The sequence below is a fragment of the Cynocephalus volans genome, chromosome X, assembly GCF_027409185.1.
Source record: "Cynocephalus volans isolate mCynVol1 chromosome X, mCynVol1.pri, whole genome shotgun sequence".
Taxonomy (NCBI): Eukaryota; Metazoa; Chordata; class Mammalia; order Dermoptera; family Cynocephalidae; genus Cynocephalus; species Cynocephalus volans.
The window spans coordinates 30866363-30890873 of NC_084478.1; the positions used below are offsets into that span (position 1 = coordinate 30866363).

The 24511-nt window shown below is 40.2% G+C and overlaps 1 long non-coding RNA gene across 1 annotated transcript in view; it reads right to left on the minus strand.

Moving 5' to 3' along the window:
• Nucleotides 1-1410: 1410 nt before the first annotated feature.
• The window catches only part of LOC134366625 (uncharacterized), a 96285-nt gene continuing 73184 nt past the window's right edge, over nt 1411-24511 (minus strand). The window contains exon 3 of the long non-coding RNA XR_010022349.1: nt 1411-1497. This is a non-coding gene — a long non-coding RNA (uncharacterized LOC134366625). The remainder of the gene's footprint in view (nt 1498-24511) is intronic.

A 24511-nucleotide genomic window follows, 5' to 3' on the forward strand; every position in this document is an offset into this window, starting at 1 on the left:
TGCTGGTTTTCTCTGGAATCATCCCCCAAGTAAACCACCTGCAACCAAGTCCTCGTCTCAGCATCTGGAGTTGAGGTAACCCAAACCAAGACAAAGGGAGTCACTGGGAAGGTTTCATATTGTGACAGGAAGGACAGGGGTGCAGGTGGGCCTCAGAAATAACCATAACTAAAAACTCAGAACTCACTAGAAAGTGATGAAATCTATTTCCCCAACTCCAGTTTTAAGGACCTCAGGGTTCTAATTGCACCAGCCTGAGTCAATCACCCACTCCTGTCCAGGAGCAATGTCACCTAGCATAGAGGAGGCTACTGGGGTGCACATCTGTGGACTAGGTCCTTCCCAGAGAGGGGAATAGTTGTGAACTGAGCAGGCTTTCCAACTGGGGTCTCCCAGAAGCACCAAGAAGCCAAGTACTTTTCCTTGACCTCTTGCCATAGTTCCCTGAAATTTCTACTACCGTTGTCACTTTGTCAGTTTAAGGGCCCCATAAAAACACACACTTACTTGTGGAAAGGGTAACACAGGAAGCCCCTGATATATACCAACACATACTGGGTTGGTGAATGACAATTAACTGAGCCCAGTAGGATAGAGCATAAGTCCATTTCTTATTGGGAGAAGTTGAAAAAAGAAACAAAGAATCTTAAAGTATAGAAAATGCGGAGCTAGGGGGTATGGGACATTGAGGGGGAAGCTTGAGACTTTTGGGCATATTTCAGTGGAGATCCCTAAGGAGGGGTGGGGGAGTAGTGTTAGCAAAAATAAAATTCACTTAAATCTTTCCTACCTGCATGCCTTCATCCCTCCACTACAGCCAAAGAGCAGGAGGCTATCTAACATGTTACATCTATAAAGCCCTTGCTAATCTGCAAAACACTTTCATTTGCATTATTTTATTTAGTCCTCCCAACAGCCCTGTGGGTTAAGTGGTATTATTCTCATTTCATAAATCAGTAAGTCAAGGCTCAGCATGTTAATTCAGAGCCAATTATCCCCAGCTTTTGACTCTCAAATTTAGTGCTCTTTCCTACTATACCACAGTGCCTTCAGGGAACCACACTCACCTGTATGCCCCCATATAAGCACATATAAGTATGATATCAGTTAGGATGCATTTGATTGCAAGTAAGAGAATACGTGACTAGCAGTGGCTCAATCAATAAAGTCATTTAATCATCTCACAAACCTGGGGACCTGAGGGGAGGTAGTTCTGGGCTGGCTCAGAAATTCTATGAAGTCAAAAAGACCCAGGCTCTTTCTAGTTCTTCTACTCTGCCACTCTCAACAAGTTAGCTTTTCATACTCATGCTTCTTACCTCATGTTCCCAAGATGGCTGCCACAGCTCCAAGAATCAGGATCTTTCATGAGCATCCAAACAGGAAGGAATAGCAGTGATGCTGGGAAAAGGGCTTTTCTTCTCAGAGAGGAAACTCGTTCCCAGAAGCTACCAGCTGACTTCCTCTTACGTCTCTGGCTGGAACTGGGTCTCACGGCTGCAAAGAAAGCTAAAAAATAAGTAAATAAATAGCAGAGGACGAATGAAATAGAAATGATTAACTAAGATCAAACACCCTATATATAATCAGGATGCTCTCAGCAATGAAAAGAGAGAACCGTAGTGGTATAGACAAGAAGTGCACACACATACCGAGCTTTACAATGGAAAATGTGCTTTCACATACATAATCTCATTTAAAACTCATCACCTTATAAAGCGGATGTTGTTTATTTATCTCCATTTTATAAATGATAAAACACACATGCCTGGGAAGTGGCTGCGTTGAAACTCTAATCTAGGTCTTCAGGCTCCGAATTCCATGTGTTTCCCCTGATCCGCTGCATGAAAACCAACAGGGAGAGCCGGGCTGCTTATACCATTGTCCCTTCCATGAATGCCCTCAGGGATAAGGCTCTTACCATGTGCCCCAAGTTACAAGTTTCTTTCCAGTTCCTCTTTGATTGTTTCTACTCTATCCTAGGTCTGCCTACAATTAGGGCAAAGAGTAAAATAAGTCATATTATAAAAATTTGTAAATAAATTAATTGATAACTCTTTCTACCATTATGTGTAAATATGTAACCACAAAAAAAAAATCTTATAGGCTGACAGAGAAGACAAATTAAGAAATGAAGAATGATTAGTTAGGAAGAAATGATTATGAAAAAGAAACCACCAAGGTCAAGGGTTCAGATCCCAGTACCAGCCAGCACCAAAACAAAAGAAGTTCTGGGCTGGCTAGTTAGCTCACTTGGTTAGACCACGGTACTGATAACATCAAGGTCAAGCGGAGTTTGGATCCCAGTACCAGTCTGCTGCCAAAACAAAACAACAACAACAAAAAAAAAAAAAAAAAAAAAAAAAAACAGAGAAAGAGGTTGAAAAAGAAACTAGGTATGATCTATGAAAACACTTTATTTTCTCGGAGTGTTCACTTCTGTGTTAAATTTTAATTTTTGACCCACAACTATGATCAAATCAATGCTCATTTTTAATCCAGGAGAGGAGATGACAAGGTTTGTCCCCTGGGACTCATGCCATGTGATGACACCCTTCCTTCCCCAGAAGATGCTGGCATCTTTAAAAAGACTGGCGTGCAAGTGTGGCCCGCCCTGCCCAGCTCACCCCCACTTGGCCCACAGCTTCACTTGTCCAATCCAGGCCTCCAGTTTTGGCAGAGAATAATTCAAATTTTTTCATAACATCTACCACAGTAGTAGTACCAAAATTTTGTAAGGCATAGGTGATTTTATTTTAAAAGGATAATCAGTTGACAACAATAAAAATATAACATTTCGCAATATTGGTAAACCTCAACTAATGAGATAGATGGTTTCTACTGAAGGATTGGTTGCAGTTCTCTGTATCACAGCATCAGGCAATAGCACTACCTACCCTCCCAGGGCCAGTAGCTTTTAATCACAACAAGGTTAGTGAGAATATTGATTTCACTAAATTTACTATCGTGGGAAATAGGAGAACAGGTGGTTAAATTGTGGTCAGTTGACTAATAGGGACCAAGAATAATTTTTATCCTTTGTTTTTTATCAATATTGTTGTTGCTTCCTGTTTTTCTCTCCCCCACGTCCACACCTCCATTTCTCTATGCATGAGAGTAATGCAATATTACCACTTTAAATCAATGATTAACTGCAATGGCCCCTGTGTATTTGGCAAGATGCACATTTGATATTATAGATTACAACAAATAAAATCCAACGACATGAAGATATTTGCCTTTTCTTCAGTCTAGACTTGTATAATCCTACAGATAATTTCTGGAAATATCACTGTCACTAAAGGTATGTTGCCCAATCATTCTACAACTGAATGGTTTATTTTTATGTGTCCCGGCCTTCTTAACTGTGGTTGTAGCTAAATAATAACATGACTCAAATGTCTCCTGGGCACCACTATTTTTTGGCACCTATATAGTTCACTTCAAAGGCATGTGCCCAAGTGTGTGGTTCAGTATCCCACCATGAGCCAAATGGCAGGATTTCCACTCTCCTTCCTTCTCATGTCTCACTGGGTGACCCCAAAGAGATGCAGATCACAGATCATCCACAGCACTGCCTGTGCCCCAGCCTCCTTGCTGCTCTGTCCACATGTCTCAGTGACCTGCAGCTCTGCCACTCCACCTGGTCAGACATGCAGTGATGCCCCCTGCCCTTGGTCCCCAGTGCCTCAGGAGCCTCTCATTATCACTTCACAGAAGGACTTGCCTCTGGAACCCAGCATCTTACTTATTCTCTGGCATGTGAGGTGGTACCTTTCCCATCTTGTGACTCTGCTTTTTTAAAAAATAAAATTTACGGGCCGAGCCCGTGGCGCACTCGGTAGAGTGCTGCGCTGGGAGCGCGGCGACGCTCCCGCCGCAGGTTCGGATCCTATATAGGAATGACCGGTGCACTCACTGGCTGAGTGCCGGTCACGAAAAAATGACAAAAAAAAATAAAATAAAATAAAAATAAAATTTACATACCATAAAATTCATCCTTATATAGTGTACAGATCAGTGGTTTTTAGTACACTCACAAAGTTGTGCAACAATCAGTACTAATTCTAGAATATGTATATTATATATATAGTTATATATATAGCTTTTTATCCATGGTTCCTGGCTCATCTAATCTTCCCCCACCTTTCTGTCTTGGAGTTGGCCATAAAGAAATTCTCTGACCTACCTTGTCTGATTGTAGGTCCCATTTCAGGAGGGATCCTGCCCTATACCCGGAATGAAGGAATGCTGCACAGAGAGGCCAAGAGGAATCAGAACAGACAGGCCTTGCTGCGTTTTCCCACTCAGCCTATTAGTATTAGATCATACGCTTTTTATCTATTCATATTTCTTCTTGGTTATCCATGCTTCAATCATTCCTGGCCAATAAGGTCTCCATAAAAGTCCCAAGAGGACAGGGTACAGAGAGCCTCTGGGATAGCTTAACATGTAGAGGTTCTTGAAAAGTGGCGCACCAAGGGAAGGCAGGAAAGCTCCACACCCCTTCCCCTATATCTTCCCCTATACACCTCTCCATCTGTATCCTTTGTAATATCCTTTATAGTAAACCGGTAAACGTGTTTCCCTGAGTTTTGTGAGCTGCTCTAGCAAATTAATCCAGGTAGGCAATGTCAATTGAATTGGAGGACACCCAGCTGGTGTCCACTGCAGAATTGATTGCTTGCTTGCTGGTGGGGAGAAATCCCCACACATCTGGCGTCAGAAGTGAGCCGTGGGAGTATAGTGAGAGAAAGTTTGTTTTATCCACACCATCCTTACGTCAGTACCACGTTGTCATGATTACTGTAAGTTCATCATAAGGTGTGAAATAAAGAAGTGTGAATCTTTTCAACATTTTTCTTCTTTTTCAAGCTTGTTTTGGCTATTCTGGGTCCCTTGCATTTCCATACGAATTATAGGATGAGCTTATCAATTTCAGCAAAACAAGCTGGATTTTTTTTTTTTTTTTTTTGCAGCTGGTCTGTATGAGGATCTAAACACAGTGTGATCAGCACTACACTCTAACCAAGCGAGCTAACTGGCCAACCCCAAGCTGGGATTTTTAATAGAGTTTGCACTGAATCTGAAGATTGATTTGAGAAGTATTGCCATCTTAACAATATTAAGTCTTCCAATGCATTAACATGAGATCCATAAGGTGTCTTACCATTTATTTAGGTCTTTTAAAATTTATTTCAAAAATGTTTTATAGATTTTTAAAATAGTTTTCAGTGTACAAGTGCACTTCTTTTGTTAAATTTATTTGTTTTTATTCTTTTTGATGCTATTGTAAATAGAATTACCTTAATTCAATTTTTGGATTGTCTATTGTTAGTGTATAGGAATACAATTGATTTTTTCATATTGACCTTGTATCCTGCAGCCCTGCTGAATTTATTAGTTCTAACAGGTCTTTTTTGTGTGTATGGATTCCTTAGAGTTTTCTTTATATAGGGACATATCATCTGTGAAGAAAGGTAGTCTTATTTCTTTCTCTCCAATCTGGAAGATGCCTCAACCATCTTTGCCACAGGAAGCCCATGTTTTGTCAGGTTCCCATTCCCAAGCATTTCTCAGAATCCTGAAGAATTAAGGCGGAATCCAGCCTAGTGGCCACACGCCTCCTTACCAATGGCCTGACTCCATACCATTGCTCTTACTAGTTTGAAATCTGCTTCTCCCAAACTACCATTCTCCCTTGTCCCAAATGTAAATCCAGGCCCATCCCTTCATTTCCAAGGACACACTCAGGCAAGATTATAATATTCAGTAAAAATTCATTAAAGATTTGGGATAGCCTGGAGAAACTTACATTGAGTGAAATAAGCAAAGCACAGAGGGATAAATACCGCATGTGCTCACTCATATCTGGGAGCTAAGAGAGAAAGGAGGAAGGAAAGAAAGACCACAGTGGTGTGTTGGTCTTGCAGAGGGAGAGAACATACCTTGGGCTACAAACTGGAGTGGGGGGGGGAAGGGGGTGGTGGAGGGAGGTTGGGGATAATTGGGTGGGGGACACGGGGTACAAATGCAATTTGTGGTAATGGGCATGCTGCCAGTATAAATCTGTCCCTCACATCATGGGCACAAGGGGTGACAATCAGCCGTGTATCTCACAAATATTCATAACCAATAAAAAAAAGTTTTTAAAAAAAGATTTGGGATAACAAGATAATGGCAAAGTCCAAAACAAACAAAAAGTCAAAACTGGATATCGTCTGTGATCACATGAGCCAAACCAGTTCTCTCCTTAGTCCCTGGTACTATGCCATGACGCAATGGCCATGAGTATGTCTCCCTCCTTGAAATTTAGCTTACTTCCATGTGTACCCAGAGAAAGGAATACTAATTTTTCAAAAATGAAATGTTCAGAGTTATAACTCCACCCGCAAGGAAAAAACCTTTTACATAATTACACAAAACAGTGTAGCATCGCCTTGTCTCCAGACTTGCCATTTCAAAAAGGAACCTTTGTTTCACACTTGTGTAGCTCAACAGCTTTTTTCTCCCCACAGTATTTTCCATAGAAAAATAAAGGAACTATCTAGCCCGACAAGTGAATTCAGACCTCCATCTTCAAAAGAGTGCTTGCTATATGCTCTTCTGTTCACAGAAATTTCTGGCATCCACCTGTCACTTCCTGCTTTTAGCTAAGTCACCCTTTCCCATGAGAATAACATTTCATTTATTCATTCATCACCTATTTTATCAAGTGCCTACTATGATTCAGGCACTGTGCTAGATGCTAAGGGCTTAAAAATAAGTAAGATATAGTTCTGTTTTCTATGAGCCTCTTCACCACAGTCTGGTGGAGGAGACAAACAAATAACAACATGGTTATTAGTTTTATGTGCCGTTGGAAAAGTAACTACGCAAACTTCTATAGGACTCCAGAGGAAGGTGTCCCTAACTCTCCTGTGGTGCTGAGGGATTCACAGGGAAGGAAATGTTTGAGCTGGATGCCTAAAGCATCTATTAAGTCCCAGCACCATTCCATCCCCAGTTTAACTGGGGAGAAAACAATGAATAGACTGACTGTGTCCCTGCCCTCAGAGCTTATCATTGGGGGAGGGTCAGTCAAAGCCATGTAAACAAATAAACAAGATAATTAGAAACCTTGTTAAGTGTTATTTTAAAAAAAGACCAAGGAAGAGAATAATGAGAGGAGAGGCGGCAGAATCATCTCTCCAAGAAGAACTGGGATTGATAGGATGAAAAGAGACTGAGGAAAAGAACATTCCAGGCAGACGGGGCTGCGTGTGCAAAGGTCCCGAGGTTAAAAACTATGTTCTTGCAACTCAAAGAAAAACAATGCAGCCTGAGCATACATGAGATGAGGTGAGAAAGATAGGCAGAAGCTAGCAAAGCCTTTGTAGGCCATTTTGGCAAGAGTTCCTGGTTTTATTCTAAGTTTAATGGGAATCCTTGGAAGGTTTCAGCAGTGGAGTTGCCCAGCTTGAGCTTTATTGAGCCCACTATCACTGTTATACAGAAAGTGAACTGTACTAGAACAAATAGGGAAAAGAGAGAATGATGAAAAGGCTAGTGGTGATGGTGACCTGAACAAAGGTGTTGGCAATGGAGATAAAGAAAAGAGGGGTTCAAAATGTATTTTAGTAATAGGGCCAAAAGCATCCTTGCTAACGGATTGGATACGGTAGGACGGAAAAGACGAATGGTGGAGTCTCTGAAGTTTCAGGCTTGGATCATGAGATTTAAAGGAAGAGAAGACTGAAGGTAGCAGTGACAATGAAATACACATCAAGTGCTTGACATTGGGCCTGGCACATAGCCAGCTCTTAAGGCGGGGCATAAAGAATTTAAAAGCCATCACTGATCTCAGAGAGAAGAGTTTCAATAGATTTTGGGTCTGTTCAAAAACCAGGTCACTGCGGGGTGTGGCATGAATGAAGAGTTGAGGCAGCAAGTGAATTCATCTCTTCTGAGACCCCTGACTAAGAATAAAGAAAAAGGATAGCTGGCTTTGGAGATATTCGATATGGAGAAAAATTGAGGGCTGTATCTTATTTCAATTTGAACAATACTTAAGCATGTTTATAAGCCTAGGTGAAGAGGATGATAAAGGTCAAGAGAAAGTCACTGATGAGCAAGGTCCAGGGGAAGGGATTAAATCCAGCCTCCAGAAGCAGGAACAGTTGTTCTTTCGTCTGAGAAGGAGCTAAGGTGGAGGACTGATGCCAAAATGTTTGTAATAGGGTCTTACAAACAGAGAATAGAGGCCACCTGATGGCCTACCTCAAATTCCTAAGGGTCTTAAAGAGGAAATCAGGTGTAGGGAATGAGAAAGAGCTGAAAGGATTGCCCAGCAGTGTTGAGAGTCCAGCTGAGGTTGGATCTTGCTGTCTAGGAGATAGCTGTTCCATCAGCACAGGGACTGCTTTGCTGGGGTGCTGGTTCTAGAAGATGCCTGTCTTCAGTTGGGTTCCCCAGAAGCAGATCTTCAAATGAGGATTTGTGTACAAGTAATTTATTAAGAACGTGTTTCCAAGAAAAACTGGGGCTGTGATCTCAAGTCTCACAGAAGGTATCTTCTGTCTGATCCCACAGGGGAGGTCTAGAGTATAAGTTACGCCATAGAGTTCTCCCAACCCAGGCAAAGGAGTGGAGGCTGTCATACTCCTGTGTCTATTGGTCATTGGTTAAGGGCTGCCCAGGGAACAAAGTCCCAGAGCTTCTGGCTCTCCTTACCACCCGGAAAGGTATGCTCCAGAAGCCCTCAGGCAGGCCCCCAAATGAGAGCTAAGGTGTTCGGAGCAAATGTGCACTGAATCCAGGAGCAGACAACAAACAGGGGAAGGGAATCTGAGGGGATTTGGGCAGGGCACAGTCATTACCTGCCCCAGCACAGTTATCATTTATAGCATATGGACCTCAGCAAAGTTGCTCTTAACTATATTGACATCATGTTTCTAAAAAGCCTAATTTACTTGGATTAGTCTTACAAAGTTTTATTATTGCAATGTTGAGGTGAGCACTTCTGTTCCTCATTGATCATTTTCTAATGAGTGTTGAAATGAACTATTTTTGCAGGATTTTGGCAGCCTATAAATATATTTAGAGTTCCATTCTCTGGCTTTGTCACGAGAACCCTATAATCTGGCTCTTTTTCAAAGATGACGTAATTCTAGCCAAAAAGACAGTGAATAACAAATGCTGGCGAGGGTATGGAGAGAGGGAACACTCCTGCACTGTTGGTGGGACTGTAAATTAGTACAAACACTATGGAAAACAGTATGGAGTTTTCTCAAATAACTACAGGTAGATCTTTCATACAATCCAGCAATCCCACTTCTGGGTATATACCCAGAAGAATGGAAATCATGATGACGAAGGGATACCTGCACTCCCATGTTCCTCACAGCTCTGTTTACAATAGCCAAGACATGGAACCAACCTAAATGTCCATTGATGGATGATTGGATAAGGAAATGTGGTATATATACACCACGGAATACTACTCTGTCATAAACCAAAGGAAAAATAAGCAAATGGGATTATATCAAACTAAAAAGCTTCTGCACAGCAAAAGAAACAATTAACAGAGTTAAAAGACAACCAACAAAGTGGGAGAAAATATTTGCAAAATATACATCTGACAAAGGATTAATATCCAGAATATACAAGGAACTGAAACAACTTTACAACAAAAAAACAAGTAACCCAATTAAAAAATGGGCAAAAGAGCTAAATAGGCATTTCTCAAAGGAAGATATATGAATGGCCAACAGACACATGAAAAAATGCTCAAAATCACTCAGCATTTAGGAAATGCAAACAAAACCACACTGAGATACCATCTCACCCCAGTCAGGATGGTTAATATCCAAAAGACCGTGAATGATAAATGCCGGCGAGGTTGTGGAGAAAAAGGAACTCTCATACATTGTTGGTGGGACTGCAAAATGGTGCAGCCTCTATGGAAAATGGTATGGAGGTTCCTGAAACAATTGCAGATAGATCTATCATATGACCCAGCCATCCTACTGCTGGGAATATACCCAGAGGAATGGAAATCATCAAGTCAAAGGTATACCTGTTCTCCGATGTTCATCGCAGCACTCTTTACCATAGTTAAGAGTTGGAACCAGCCCAAATGTCCATCATCAGATGAGTGGATACGGAAAATGTGGTATATCTACACAATGGAATATACTACTCAGCTATAAAAAAGAATGAAATACTGCCATGTGCAACGACATGGATGGACCTAGAGAGAATTATATTAAGTGAAACAAGTCAGGCACAGAAAGAGAAATATCACATGTTCTCACTTACTTGTGGGAGCTAAAAATAAATAAATAAATACACAAACAACCTGGAGGGGAGGGAAGAAGACACATCAATTACAATTCCTTGAAGTTGATACGACAAGTGAACAGAAAAGACATTGTTGGAAGGGAGGGGGGCGGTTTCGGTAATGGGCCACAATAATCAACTACGTTGTATATTGACAAAATAAAATTTAAAAAAAAAAAAAAAAAAGAATGAAATTCTCCCAGTTGTAACAACATAGATGAGCTTGGAGAAACTTATGTTGAGTGAAATAAGCAAAGCACAGAGGGATAAATACCACATATCCTCACTCATAAGTGTGAGCTAAGAGAGAAAGAAGGAAGGAAAGAAAGACCACAGTGGTGCATTGGACTTGCAGAGGCAGAGAACGTACCTTGGGCTACAAAGTGGAGTGGGGAGATGGGGGAGGGAAGGGAGGTTGGGGATAACTGGGTGGGGGACATGGAGTACAAACACAATTTGTGGTAATGGGTTATGCGGCCAGTATGAATCCGGCCTTCACATCATGGGCACGAGGGGTGACAATCAGCTTTGTATCCCATGAATATTCATAACCAATAAAAACATGAGGTGATTCTAATCACTTTGATGATACATGGTAGATGGGTTAAGGGGGGAGGGGTCCTTTTGCAGGGTCTGAAGCAGTAACAGTAGCTACCTGGCACATGCAGCAGAGATCTGGAATGTTACAGAAGCATCATTCTGACCTATGAGCCCTTAAACAAAATTTTTACCCAAGGTCAGGATCTATAAAACTGGGGAGAATCATAATTGCATAAACACTACATAGGACAATATCCCCAGTCTCCTTTCCCTCCTGCCCTGCAATGGCTTTTTGTTTTTGTTTTTATTTTTGTTTTTGAGATCAATGAAAATAAAAGAGACAATAAACTTTTAAACAACTGGTTGATCCTAGGGACAAAAAAGGAATAAAACCCAAACATAAAGCATGTCACAGAGACAATGCTGTGAGTTTAGCACACGGTCTCCTCTTCCTGACACTCACAATTGGATTGGGGCCACGTCACTGAGTTTTGGCCAATAGGATGCAGACCCAATTACTCAAGCCAGTCCTGCTCAAAGTGCGGTGCATGTACTGGTGCTTATTTTCAAACTGTTACCAGTTTGCAATGAGCTAATTACAGAAATTTAAAAGTAAGCAACCAGGGACTTTTAAAGCTATTTGATACTGCAACTATATCCAAGTAGCATTTCCTCTTTCTAGTCATTCACTTTTGTTGCATTTTACAAAAGTATTGGTTCATGACAGATTAAAAACTTTTTTAAACCTGGTCCTTGGATCATTTGAGAAGAACTGCTATAAGCCACTCCAGGCCTGATCCTTAAAAATGTTCTATGCAATCCAGATCTCTTTTCCCCCTCTGTAGCTACTTAAACACCATTGGTCCTAGATGTCTTAGCTACAGGATGGAAAAGGATCACCCAATCCATACGACATGAGTGGGAAATGAACTTTTACTATATAAAGCTACAGAAATTTGGGGTTGTTCCTGAAGTGTAGCCTGGGATTATTTGGATTTATACCTGGTATTATTGCCCTTATTCTGGGAGCTGGATCAGCTGGGGCTGAAGGATCCACTTCCAAGTTGGCTGCTTCACTCACATGTCTGGCTCCCCTTGACAAGGGTGGCTGGAAGGCTAGATTCAGCTGGGACTATCAAGCAGAGTGCCTACCTGTGTCCTCTGCAGGGCAGTGGCTTCAAGGTAGGTGACTTCTTATGTGGATGTTCAAGGCTCCAAGAGCAAGTGATCTAGTAAAAGTCCAGAAGCTGTATGACCTTTTACACCTAGACTTGGAAGTCATATAGCATCACTTCTGCTGTATAGTAGTCCCCCTTTTCTGCGGGGGATACATTCCAAAACCCATTCCAAAAATACATTCCAAAAATCAGTGGATGCCTGAAACCACGGATAGAACAAAACCATATATACACTATGTTTTTTTCCTTATATATGAGGGTACTTCAAAAAGTTCATGGAAAAATTGAATTGAAAGGCAATATAAATCTTTCCATGAACTTTTTGAAGTACCCTCGTACATACCTATGATAAAGTTTAATTTATAAATTAGGCACAGTAAGAGGTTAACAACAATAACACTTGGAGGCCCAGCTCCTGCACCAATGTGCAGAGGACACTGAACATGGAGTCAAGGGAGATTATTCCCCAGCTTTGAAATTTGATGCCTGCCCTGCTGGGTTTTGGACTTGTTACCCCTTTTTTTGGCTGACTTCTCCATTTTGGAATGAGAATTTCTGTCTTATGCCTGTCCCACCACTGTATCTTGGAAGTAAATAACTTGTTTTAATTTTAGAGATGGGACTTTGGACTTTTTTGAGTTTGCACTGGAATGAGTTAAGACTTCCGAGTTATAAGGACGAAATGAATGTAATTGTATGTGGAAGAATATGAGCTTTGTGGGACTAGGGGTGGAATGCTGTGGTTTGAATGTCCCTCCAAACTCGTGTTGGAACTTAACCCCTAATAGGGTGATGGAAGGTGGAGACTTTAAGAGGTGATTGGATTGCAAAGACTGTACCCTCATGAATAGATTGACCCATTGATGGAGTAACGGGTTGGTGGTTTAATGGGTTGTCATGGGTGTGGTTCTGATGGCTTTCTTTATAAGGAGAGCAAGTGAGAAGGTTAGCTCTCTAGCTCTTGCCATTCTCACCATGAGAAACCCTGCATTGTCACCAGACTCTGTAGAGAATTCCCAACAAGAAGACCCTCACCAGATGCACCTCCTGGACTGTGGATTCCTAGCCTCTAAAACTGTAAGAAATAAATTTTGTTTCTTTATAAATTACCGAGTTTCAGGTATTCTGTTATGAACAACAAAAAACAAACTAATACAATAACTAATAATAAAATGGAACAATTATAAATATACTTTAGCAAAAGTTATATGAATATTCTGTTTCTCTCTCTCTCAAAATACTGTACTATTTTCTGAATGTGGTTGACAACAGTTAACTTAGACTGCAGAAAAACTGCTGATATGGGGGGCTACTGTACTCTGTCAGTCGAAGAAGAATTCACAAGCCTGCACAGATCCAAGGGAAAGGGCTGGAACTCCCTCTCTGTGGGAGGATGTTACAAAATTTCTGGCCAGGTTTAAAGCCACTTATCCATGATTATAATTTGAAGTTCTGGTTCCAGATACCTTGTATTCCTTTCAAACCATCTGACCCAGAGCCTTATCCATAACAGATACCCACTAATTATGTGTTGATGATAATGAGAGGAGGAAGCTAGGAATACTTTTCCTGTTTTGAGGATAACTGAGTCTGTGGTCATCAGAATTTGAGTGTGCAAAAGTTCCATGGATTCTAAAATGCACATTTTTCACATTTTAACCTGTCTGAAATTAACACTCAAAATTTATGGTGTCTTACAACGATATTTAGCAGTGCTTTCTCTTTCTTAGGGGCACATAAGATAACCACATATCATCCAACCAGTAGCTTCTTAGATGAAACACAGTAAATGCCAGGGACTCTTTAGCTACTAGATGATGACTTAGCTAACGAGAAGCAATGAAAGGAAAGTAAATGATGTGAAAATTCCTGCTACCTCTGAGCTGAAGCTGATGAGCAAACCAAGGAGACTAGATGGAGAAGCTGCAGTCACTGCAGTCAGACAGTCATAAATAACATCAGAAGAAACCCAAAAGGGCATCATATCCAAATTCTTGCCCAATGGCCACCCCACCATCACACTTGCTCCAAGTCTACACAGTCTCTGGACACCCCACCTCCACCACCACCGTCTACTGTAACAGAAAACACCATCAGCCTTGGAGAGGGGCCAGTGGAGGTTCAAATTTGGGCTCTGCAGTTTCCCTGCTCTGAATTTCAATTTCTTCATCTGCAAAATGGGTATAATAATAACTAACTCTATGTGAGATAATGGAATTAAAGCACAGGGCAAGGCGCAGGGGGCATGATACACCAATGTTATTTTCCTTTCGTTTTCCTGCACTAAAATCTCCCATTGTTTCCAACTTGTCTATTTTCTGCAAGTCTTGAAATAATCCTCTTTATTACTTTGTAGGCCTTGAGTCTCTGCTTTGTTCAACAAAACTACTGTGGATGTTCTCAGACTATTTAGTATTCCAAGATCCTAACCGCAACTCTGAAGAATCTGACAAACTGGCCCCATTTTAACTCAAAGAATATTGCCATCAAGTCACCCAAGGCCTGACCTCCCACTCTCCCTGTAGGTTTTCCCATTGTCTTATGAAGCCATTCAAAGCACAGGGGAGAGAGCATTTTAAAGAGGCTCCTAACTCAAAGGGAGAAAATAGCCTAAGTTCACCCCCTTATTCAGTCATTCAAAAAAATATTTTTTCAGCACCTACCATGTTCCAGAAACTGTACTAGCCCATGAAAATATAGCACAGAACAAGATAGGCATAGAAACTGTCCTTATAAATGGAAATCATCATGTCAAAGGGATATTTGCACTCCCATGTTCATTGCAGCTCCATTTACAATAGCCAAAATATGGAACCAACCTAAGTGCCCATCAACAGACAGCTGGATAAGGAAAATGTGGTATACATACACAATGGAATACTACTCAGCCATAAAAAAGAATGAAATTCTGCCATTTGCAGTAACATGGATAAGCTTGCAGAAAATTATGTTAAGTGAAATAAGCCAGGCACAGAAAGAGAAATACTGCATGACCTCACTCACAAGTTGGAGGAAAGAAAAAAAAGAAAAGAAAGAAAAAGAAAAGACAAGACAAGACCACAATAATACATTGAACTTTCAGAAGAAGAGAACAGATCTATGGTAACTAGAGGTGGGAAAGGGAGAGGCGGAGGGTAGTTAGGGAGAAACTGGATAAGGGACACAAAGAAGAATTATGATTTGTAACAATGAACATGCTAATAATACTGATTTGACCATCACATATTGTACACAAATACTGATAGTCAACTCTGTAGCCCATAAATATGTATAATCGATTATGTTTCAAATAAAAAATAAAGAAGAAAAAAGAAACTGTCCTTATAGAGTTCACAGCCTATGGAAGAGACCAACATTAAATTAGTTACTACAAAGAGGGACGGACACGCTCAAGGTAGAGAATCCCGATCTAACTGGGGATCAGCGAAGGCTTTTGTCTTAGCCTGGGTGCTTCTAAAAGCAGGCCCTGAGAGGACCTGGGTACAGGTAATTGACTAGGGAGGTGATGCCCAGAAACAGTAGTGAAGGAGTATGGAGAGTGAGAGCAAAAGGTTTTTTATAAAGCCAATGAAAGGTACCTTTGTGGGCAACTGAGGCTCAGTCCTGCTAGGGACCCTTTGAGAAACTGTGTGAAACATGCCTCAGAATGATCACACCAGTGGCAAGGGAGCCTCAGGTATTTACCCACTGGCTCTGTCCCTCATTCCTTAAGGGCTGCCTCTCAGGAGCACTAACCCCCACCCCACCCCCCACATACTGCTGAACTGTATCTACATCAGGGTTTCTCAATCTGGCACTGTTGACATTTGGGGCCAGATCACTCTCTGTTGTGGGGCTGTCCTGTGCACTGCAGGATGTTCAGCAGCGTCCCTGGCCTTGACCTATTAGATGCCAATACCACCCCTCTCCCAATGTGTGACAACCAAAAATGTTTCCAGATGTTGCCAAATGTCCCCTGGTCTGCATGCAGCTGAGCACGGATCCATGGTGGCAGAAAAAACTCTAAGTTAGAAAAGGCAAAAGATGCTGGAGGAGAGAGAGAGGCTGAGAGGACGTGGGCTGCACAGCAGCAGCTGCTACAGCTTCCCCAAGGATGCCATAATGTTTAAGTTGTACTTAAGAACAGTAGGAATTTGCCTTTGAAAGCAGAAAACAACAAGCCTGGAAGCCCATCTGTTTTGTTAATGCTGGAAGCCCCAGCAGCCAACACAATCCCCAACGATGTGTAGTAGGAGCTCAATAATTCAAACCTCGGTTGCTCCACATCAGTGGAAATGTCGAGAAGCATAACCTAGATGAGCAAAGGGACAGAGCTCCCAGGAAACCTGCTGTCTTAAATATATTCCTCATCCCTAGAGGATGCAGCCCTGTGTGCACAGGGCTTGGCAAATAGAACATGCTTGGCTGCACTTCAGCCCCACTTGCCCTTTGTCCAGCCTGTGTATCCAAGAACACTGTCATAGGCCCCACCCTACAAACCATTCCTACTTCCTTCATGACCCTAGTCTCCATGTAAAAAAGTCTGTGGTGTGTTGAGTTTGGGGGAAATGGAGAAGAATGTAGCCCTGCACAGCTTAATACGCAACTTTAAGTTGCCATCCTAAATGTCCCTGGCTCCTCCTGCTACAGCACTTTGTCACTAGTGACCTTTCTCCCCCAGCTCTGCTGTCACTTTGGTTTCTCTGACCTGCTTTCCCAAGGTCTCCTTATAGTTGTCTCTGTGGCTTTGTCTGCACTTGCCTCTCTTTATCACTCTTTATCTCTATCTTTCTGTCCCTATATCCCCTTCCTTGACCCTCTGACTCTTCCTCCCAATTTCTTTCTCTCCCCCATGAGAGCCCACCCCAGGGCCCATTGTTGCTACATTAAAATGTTTGGGGCGGCAGCTCTAATGCATATGACAAACATGAGCTTTTGCTGGGTCTCTCTCACCCCATTTCCTCTTACACAGGTGGAAAGGTATGGCCATTCTCACTTAGGAGGGCCAAGAATAAACTTAGGTTGTGGGCTTAGAAAAGGAAAAGACTGGCTTTTTAGGTGAACCAAGCCAAGGTAAAGGAATTTTCCATGATATCCATGAGTTTGCAGTGGGGTTTAGAGCCACAACCCCAGGAAGTAATAGAGCTTGGTTTGCCTCCTGTGTCATCTATTTACCTTGAAAACCACATTCGATGGGGGGGGGGGGGGGGGGGGCGGGTAGGAGAATGACTAATAAAAGATTAATTTGTATATTCCTAAATCCCCTTAAGAACTTTGTCTTAGTTCCATATTCTGAACATCACCCTGGAACCAGGGTGATATTAACTGCAAAGAATACTAACTACAAAGGTTCTAAGTGGGCACATCCTTGACACACTGAACCAAGTGGCTTTAATGCAATGAGCCAGAAGGTGGAAGGAAAGATGTAGCCAAATTTAGATCATGTAGAGTCCGAGAGAGACTTCTATGTACCAGGTACAGCTCTAGGCACTAGAGGTACCACAGCAGACAAAACAGGAACCCTTGCTCTCCTGGATATTACATTCTCAGAAGAACCCCTAGCTTTAAGCCCGAGCAAGTCAATGAATGATGAGGTGGGACTGCTGGGGTGGGAAATGCTCGGGGAGAAGCAGATTTGAGGGTATAAAACAAAGTTTGAATAATGTTAAGTTTGTGGTGCCTGTTAAATCTCTAAATGGAGATGGCAAAGAAGAAGATGGATATCCCCATATAGATATCCCGGGGAAGAAGTCCAGGCTATGTATGATCCAAGTTTGGAGGTCACCATTATGGAGATGGTATTTAAAACCAGGGGTTTGGATGAGATCACCTAGAGAATGAATGGAACTAGAGCAGAGATGGGGTCAAAGGGCTGAGCCCTGCAGCAGGATAACATTTAGAAGTCAGAGAGATGGAGGAGTGAGGACGGGGGTAGTTAGTGATTTATAGGTCCAGAGTTTCAGTTTTGCAAGATGAAGAGTTCTGTAAATGCATGGTGGTAATGATGGCTGCACAACAATGTGAATGTACATAACGCCACGGAACTGTACACTTAAAACATATTTTACGTTAGGTGTATTTTACCACAACTTAAAGAAAGAAAAAAGAGAGACAGAGACAGACTGAGAAGTAAATGAGTACAAGAACTCAAATGAAGGGTTTCTAGAAGGCAGATCAACCAGGTCAAATACTGCTGAGAAATCAAAAGTCAACGAAGAGTTGACCATTGGTTTGGCAATGTGGAAAGCATTGGCGACCTTGACAGCAAAGCAGGTGGTGGATAATGGGGGATGAGGAAGGCAAGGTAGAGAAGGTAGCTCACTCCTATAGTGGCAGAAAAATGGGGGCAGTGGCTGGAATTGGTTACAGCAGGAGTCTTATTTTAGGAGGAAAGATAATGCATCAGCTTTGAGGGCTGAGGTTGGAAAGATCCCACAGAGAGGGAAATATTGATGAGACAGGAGAGAAGGGAGACCAAGAGTGTTGGGGATCTGCTTTACACAGCAATTGGGGGTCGGGGTGGATGGCAGGGCTGGCCTCCACAGGAGCAAAGCACGTGCAGCTGCCCCATTGTATCAGGAGGGGGACAAGGTGTGTGGATGCAGAGGCACGCAGGTGGGTCCACTTGCCAAGGTGAAGGTAAGGATGTGCTCTTCTGATTGAGAATAATTTTTCAGTGAAGTAAGAAGCAAGGTTGTCAGCTGAGAGTGAGAAATGGAGAGGAGATTTTGCAGTTTTGCAAAGGTTTAAAATAGCCCTCTTAGAGAGAGGGAGAGGGAATCGGCACAGGAAATGCAGTAGGACTGTGAGGCAGCTCTTGGGTACTAATTAAGGTTCGTGGTCAAAAATGCAAAGTGAGACCAGAATCAATTTTCATCAGAACGTGTATTACTTTTATTATTAATGCTTTCTTAATAGTGTATAATTTCAGTTTTTATTTACTCTTTCATTCACTTATTATAGACAAGAATTTTTTAAATATTTCCAAGAAATTGGGACTATTTTTAATAAAAATTTAAGCCACCAAAATACATTAATCATAAATCTCTAAGTACTGACAACATTTTGTCCAAACATAGAGAGCAGAGACTATTATAAATACAAAAAAGTTTTGACGAAATACCTCTTCTGAATTTAGAAAAACATCTAGCAAAAAATGGATATAAAATATTTTAATACTACAGTTATGAAGCTTGATTAAATATATATACACACAGAGAGTATACATGATTTTATATATATACATGATTTTATATATATGCATATGTGTATATATGTGTTATATATTATGTTGTATATGTATATATTATATATGCTATATATGTATACACACACAAATTTTTAATTCAATGTTCATTTTTTTCTGCCATGCAATATTTGCAAGAGTGTTTAAGGTAGTATGAGACCAAAAAAATCCCAAATTCCCAAATTTAGAAGTTGCATATTCCACAATCTCTGACCTGGATGCTAAAAAAATCTAGAAATTAACAACAAAAAGAAAGAAACAGAAATAATAGGAAAACTCTAAAATACTCTTCTATTGCTATGCAGAAGCTTTTTAGTTTGATATAATCCCATTTGTTTATTTTTCCTTTGGTTGCCCGTGCTTTTGGGGTCGTATTCATGAAGTCTGTGTCCAGTCCTATTTCCTGAAGTGTTTCTCCTATGTTTTCTTTAAGAACTTTTATTGTTTCAGGGTGTATATTCAAATCCTTAATCCATTTTGAGTTGATTTTAGTATATGGTGAGAGGTATGGGTCTAGTTTCATTCTCCTGCATATGGATATCCAGTTATCCCAGCACCATTTGCTGAAGAGGCAGTCCCTTCCCCAGTGAATAGGCTTGATGCCTTTGTCAAAGATCAGATGGCAGTAAGTGTGTGGGTTGATTTCTGGATTCTCTATTCTATTCCATTGATCAGTGTGTCTGTTTTCATGCCAGTACCATACTGTTTTGGTCATTATAGCTTTGTAGTATAGCTTATAGTCGGGCAGTGTTATGCCTCCAGCTTTATTTTTTTTGCTCAGCATTGCTTTTGCTATGCATGGTCTTTTATTATTCCATATAAATGTCTGGATAGTTCTTTCCATTTCTGAGAAAAATGTCTTTGGAATTTTGATGGGGATTGCATTGATTTTGTATATAGGTTTTGGTAAGAGGCAACAATAATCAACCACAATGTATATCGACAAAATAAAATTTAAAAAATAAATAAATAAATAAATAAAATGGTTAACATAGAAAATAATAATAATAAAAATAAAATACTCTTCTAAATAACTGAGGGGCCAAAGAAAAAATCAAAATTGAAATCACAACATATTTATAAATTAACAACAAGGAAAATGATGCACACTTAGGAAAATTCATACCCCCAAAGCTCTAACTCTTGACGGGAGGAGCTGTAAAATAGTATAGCTGTGTTTTTCAATCGACCACAAAGATAAAAAATTGGAAGTCTTAGTGAGATAACAGGAAACCATTGAAGTATATATCTTGTTTTTTAGATAATGCTTTGAGATCCAGTTTAACAACCTTAAATGCTTCCTGCTTAAAAATAAAAGACTCAATTTGGGGACCAGCAGCAGTAACAACTTGGTCCACAAGTTCTCACTAGCACCTCATCCTCTCTAGCCACTCCCATCTTAAGGAGGTGGCCACAGAGGAACAAAATTACAATTAGATAGGAGGAATAAGTTCTGGTGTTCTTTGGCATAGTAGGGTTGACTATGGTTAACAGTTAAGTTTTGTATATTACATAATAGCTAGAGGAGAAGCTTTTGAATGATCTTACCAAAAAGAAATGATAAACGAACGAGTGATGGATACATGAACTACTCTGACTCCATTATCATATAACATATGTATGTATCAAAACATCAGATTGTACTTCATAAATATGTACAATTACAAGGTTTCAATTATAATAAATAAATTAATTTTTTTTAAAAAGGAGGTGGCCAGACCAAAAGAGAACATCCTGCCTTGCTTCCAAGGTTAGGGAAATAGAGGAATAAGGGATTCTGTCTTTTCCTTCTTTGTCCACTGTGCCCATAAAATATCCTTTTCCTTTTTAGGTGCTGATAATGGATGCTCAACGGGGTTGATACACACAGGCCAGTTAGTTACGAGGGAGAAAAGTCATTTACTCCACCCTAATTCTTTAGGTCAAATGAAATATCTTTAGGATATGTATAGATACTCAGCATAAATATGGAAGATTCCAAATATGTGCAAGAGTCAAGGGAACAGCTGCTAGTAGGAAGGGTAAAATGGCATCACTGAGACAGGGAAAGTGGGGTAGGTAAGGAAGTATAATAAGTACACTGAGTTTATAGGAAAAGCACTGATTCAATTCAATAAACACTGCTGGCACCGGAGAACACAGGAAACATGTCTTCAAGGAACTCACGGTTTGGTAGAGGCTCCCCTACAATGTTCATTAAAGCTTTTCCCTCAGTGGTAGGAAAAGAGTTGAAATCTGGAGAGATCCAATGAAAAAATATATGTGAAATTATTTAAAAGGTTATATGGTACCGAATTCTATATTATTTTCACTATCTATGACTTAATCATAATGATCTCCTTAATAATGTATAGCACGGATTGGCAAATTATAGCCTAATGTCTGTGTTTGTAAATAAAGTTTTGTTGACCCACAGCTATGCCCATTCATTTAGTTATTGCCTATGGCTACTTTCCCCCCTACAAAAGCAAAGTGGAGTAGTTGCAACAGAAATCTCATGGCCCACAAAGCCTAACCTATTTACTATCCTTTACAGCAAAAGATTGCCAACCCATGATATATAGAGTCATTCAAACGTTCTCTGGGGCACTCAATTATCTTGGATCTTTTTTCTTTTCCTCTATGAAATGACTATGTTTGTTTTCACATGTGAAAAAGACCACCTGTGTTCAAAAAAATTCTTTATAACGATGTAAAAAACACAGGATGGTATGTTTTCAACTCTCCCAACAATAAAATAACACAGAATTATAATTATTTATTACTTTCTATTTTACTAAATTATTGGAAATAAAAGTTTGCTTTTATAAATGAAAAAATATATTCTGCAATGTGGTAAATTGCTTTTTTCCAGTTTTTTCAAAATGCAAGTTTTTTTTTTTTTCTTGTGACAATCTGTCTTCTGGAATAAATAATTGCTTTGTGTTAAGGTGACTTGCTTTACTCTGTTTTATTATTGCCAAGCAACCTCATCTTAAATCCCAAAGTTCTAACTTCTTTTAATAGACATAGAGGTATTATCTGAGTTCCAAGAATTTATATTAAGCTCTTACAGAGTGTATTATGAATGTTGCCCACACAAGCACTGAAACATAACTCTTGGACAGCTGCATTAGAACCAAGGCTGATTTCAGTTCCATTTACTCTTTCAATATAGCAAATATCCAGCAGTGAAAAACCCTTCAAGAAACTAAGATATTAGTTGGCTTTGGATTAATCCCACATTGGTATTTGCGACCATCAAAGAACTGGAGCCACAGCCATGTGGCCTAAGATGACAGCATGCACTTTATTCTTCCTTGCCAGGTATTATTTCATATGTATTCTAAAAATCATCACTCTACCTAGAACCAACATGTTGGCTCTCCTTTGACATTTGAGTTAGGGTTTAGGAAAAAAAAAAAAAAACTTATGGTTTTTTCTTGTTTTGTTTTAACTTCTCAGTATGCACTGGAGTTGATTTTAGTGACCCTTTACCCACTCCCTAATTCTTCTAGGTCAAGTAAAATATCTTTCACATTTCTCTTTACCCCCTTCCTTCTTTCCCCTCCCACCCATCATATCTGTTCACTTGTCTTAACAAGTTCAAGGAATTATTGTGATTGTGGTTTCTTCTTCTCCCCCACCCTTTATTTGTGTGATTATTTATTTATTTTTAGCTCCCACCAATAAGTGAGAACACGTGGTATTTCTCTTTCTGTGCCTGACTTGTTTCACTTAACATAATTCTCTGAGGGTCCATCCATGTTGTTGCAAATGGCAGTACTTCATTCGTTTGTATAGCTGAGTAGTATTCCATTGTGTAGATGTACCACATTTTCCGTATCCACTCATCCGATGATGGACATTTGGGCTGGTTCCAACTCTTGGCTATTGTAAAGAGTGCTGCGATGAACATTGGGGAACAGGTATACCTTCGACTTGATGATTCCCATTCCTCTGGGTATATTCCCAGCAGTGGGATAGCTGGGTCATATGGTAGATCTACCTGTAATTGTTTGAGGAATCTGCATACCATTTTCCATAAAGGCTGCACCATTTTGCAGTCCCACCAACAGTGTGTGAGGGTTCCTTTTTCTCTGCAACTCTGCCAGCATTTATCATTCTCAGTCTTTTGGATATTAGCCCTCCTGACTGGAGTAAGATGGTATCTCAAAGTGGTTTTGATATCCATTACCCAATGCTGAGTGATGTTGAGCATTTTTTCATGTGTCTGTTGGACATTCATATATTGTGCTTTGAGAAATGCCTATTCAGGTCCTTTACCCATTTTTTAATTGGGTTATTTGTTATTTTGCTATAAAGTTGTTTGACTTCCTTCTATATTCTGGATATTAATCCTTTGTCAGATGTATATTTTGCAAATATTTTCTCCCACTCTGTTGGTGGTCGTTTCATTCTGTTGATTGTTTCCTTTGCTGTGCAGAAGCTTTTTAGTTTGATATAATCCCATTTGTTTATTTTTCCTTTAGTTGCCTATGCTTTTGGGTTCATATTCATGAAGTCTGTACCCACTCACAGTTCCTGGAGTGTTTCCCCTATGCTTTCTTTAAGGAGTTTTATTATTTCAGGATGTATATTAAATTCTTTAATCCATTTGGAGTTGATTTTGGCATATGGTCAGAGGTACAGGTCTTGTATCATTCTCCTACATATGAATATCCAGTTTTCCCAGAACCATTTCCTGAAGAAGTAGTCTCTTCCCCAGTGTGTAGACTTGGTGTCTTTGTCAAAGATCAGATGGCTGTAGGTGTATGGGTTGATTTCTTGGTTCTCTATTCTATTCTATTGATCTGTGTGTCTGTTTTTATGCCAGTACCATGCTGTTTTGGTTATTATAGCTTGGTAGTATAGTTTAAAGTCAGGTAGTGTTCTGCCTCCAGCTTTATTTTAATTGTGCTCAGGATTTCTTTGGATATTTGTGGTCTTTTATTATTCCATATAATTGTCTGAATAGTTTTTTCCATTTCAGAGAAATGTCATTGGAATTTTGATGGGGAATGCATTGAATCTGTAGGTCACTTTGGTTAATATGGACATTTTCACAATGTTAATTCTTCCAATCCAAGAGCATGGGATGTCTTTTGATCTTCTTGTGTCCTCTTTAATTTCTCTCAACAATGGTTTGTAGTTCTCTTTGTAGAGATTTTTCACATCCTTGGTTAACTTTATTCCGAAGTATTTTATTTTTTTGGTGGCTATTGTAATTGGGCTAGCTTTCTTGATTTCTTTTTCTGCATGTTCACTA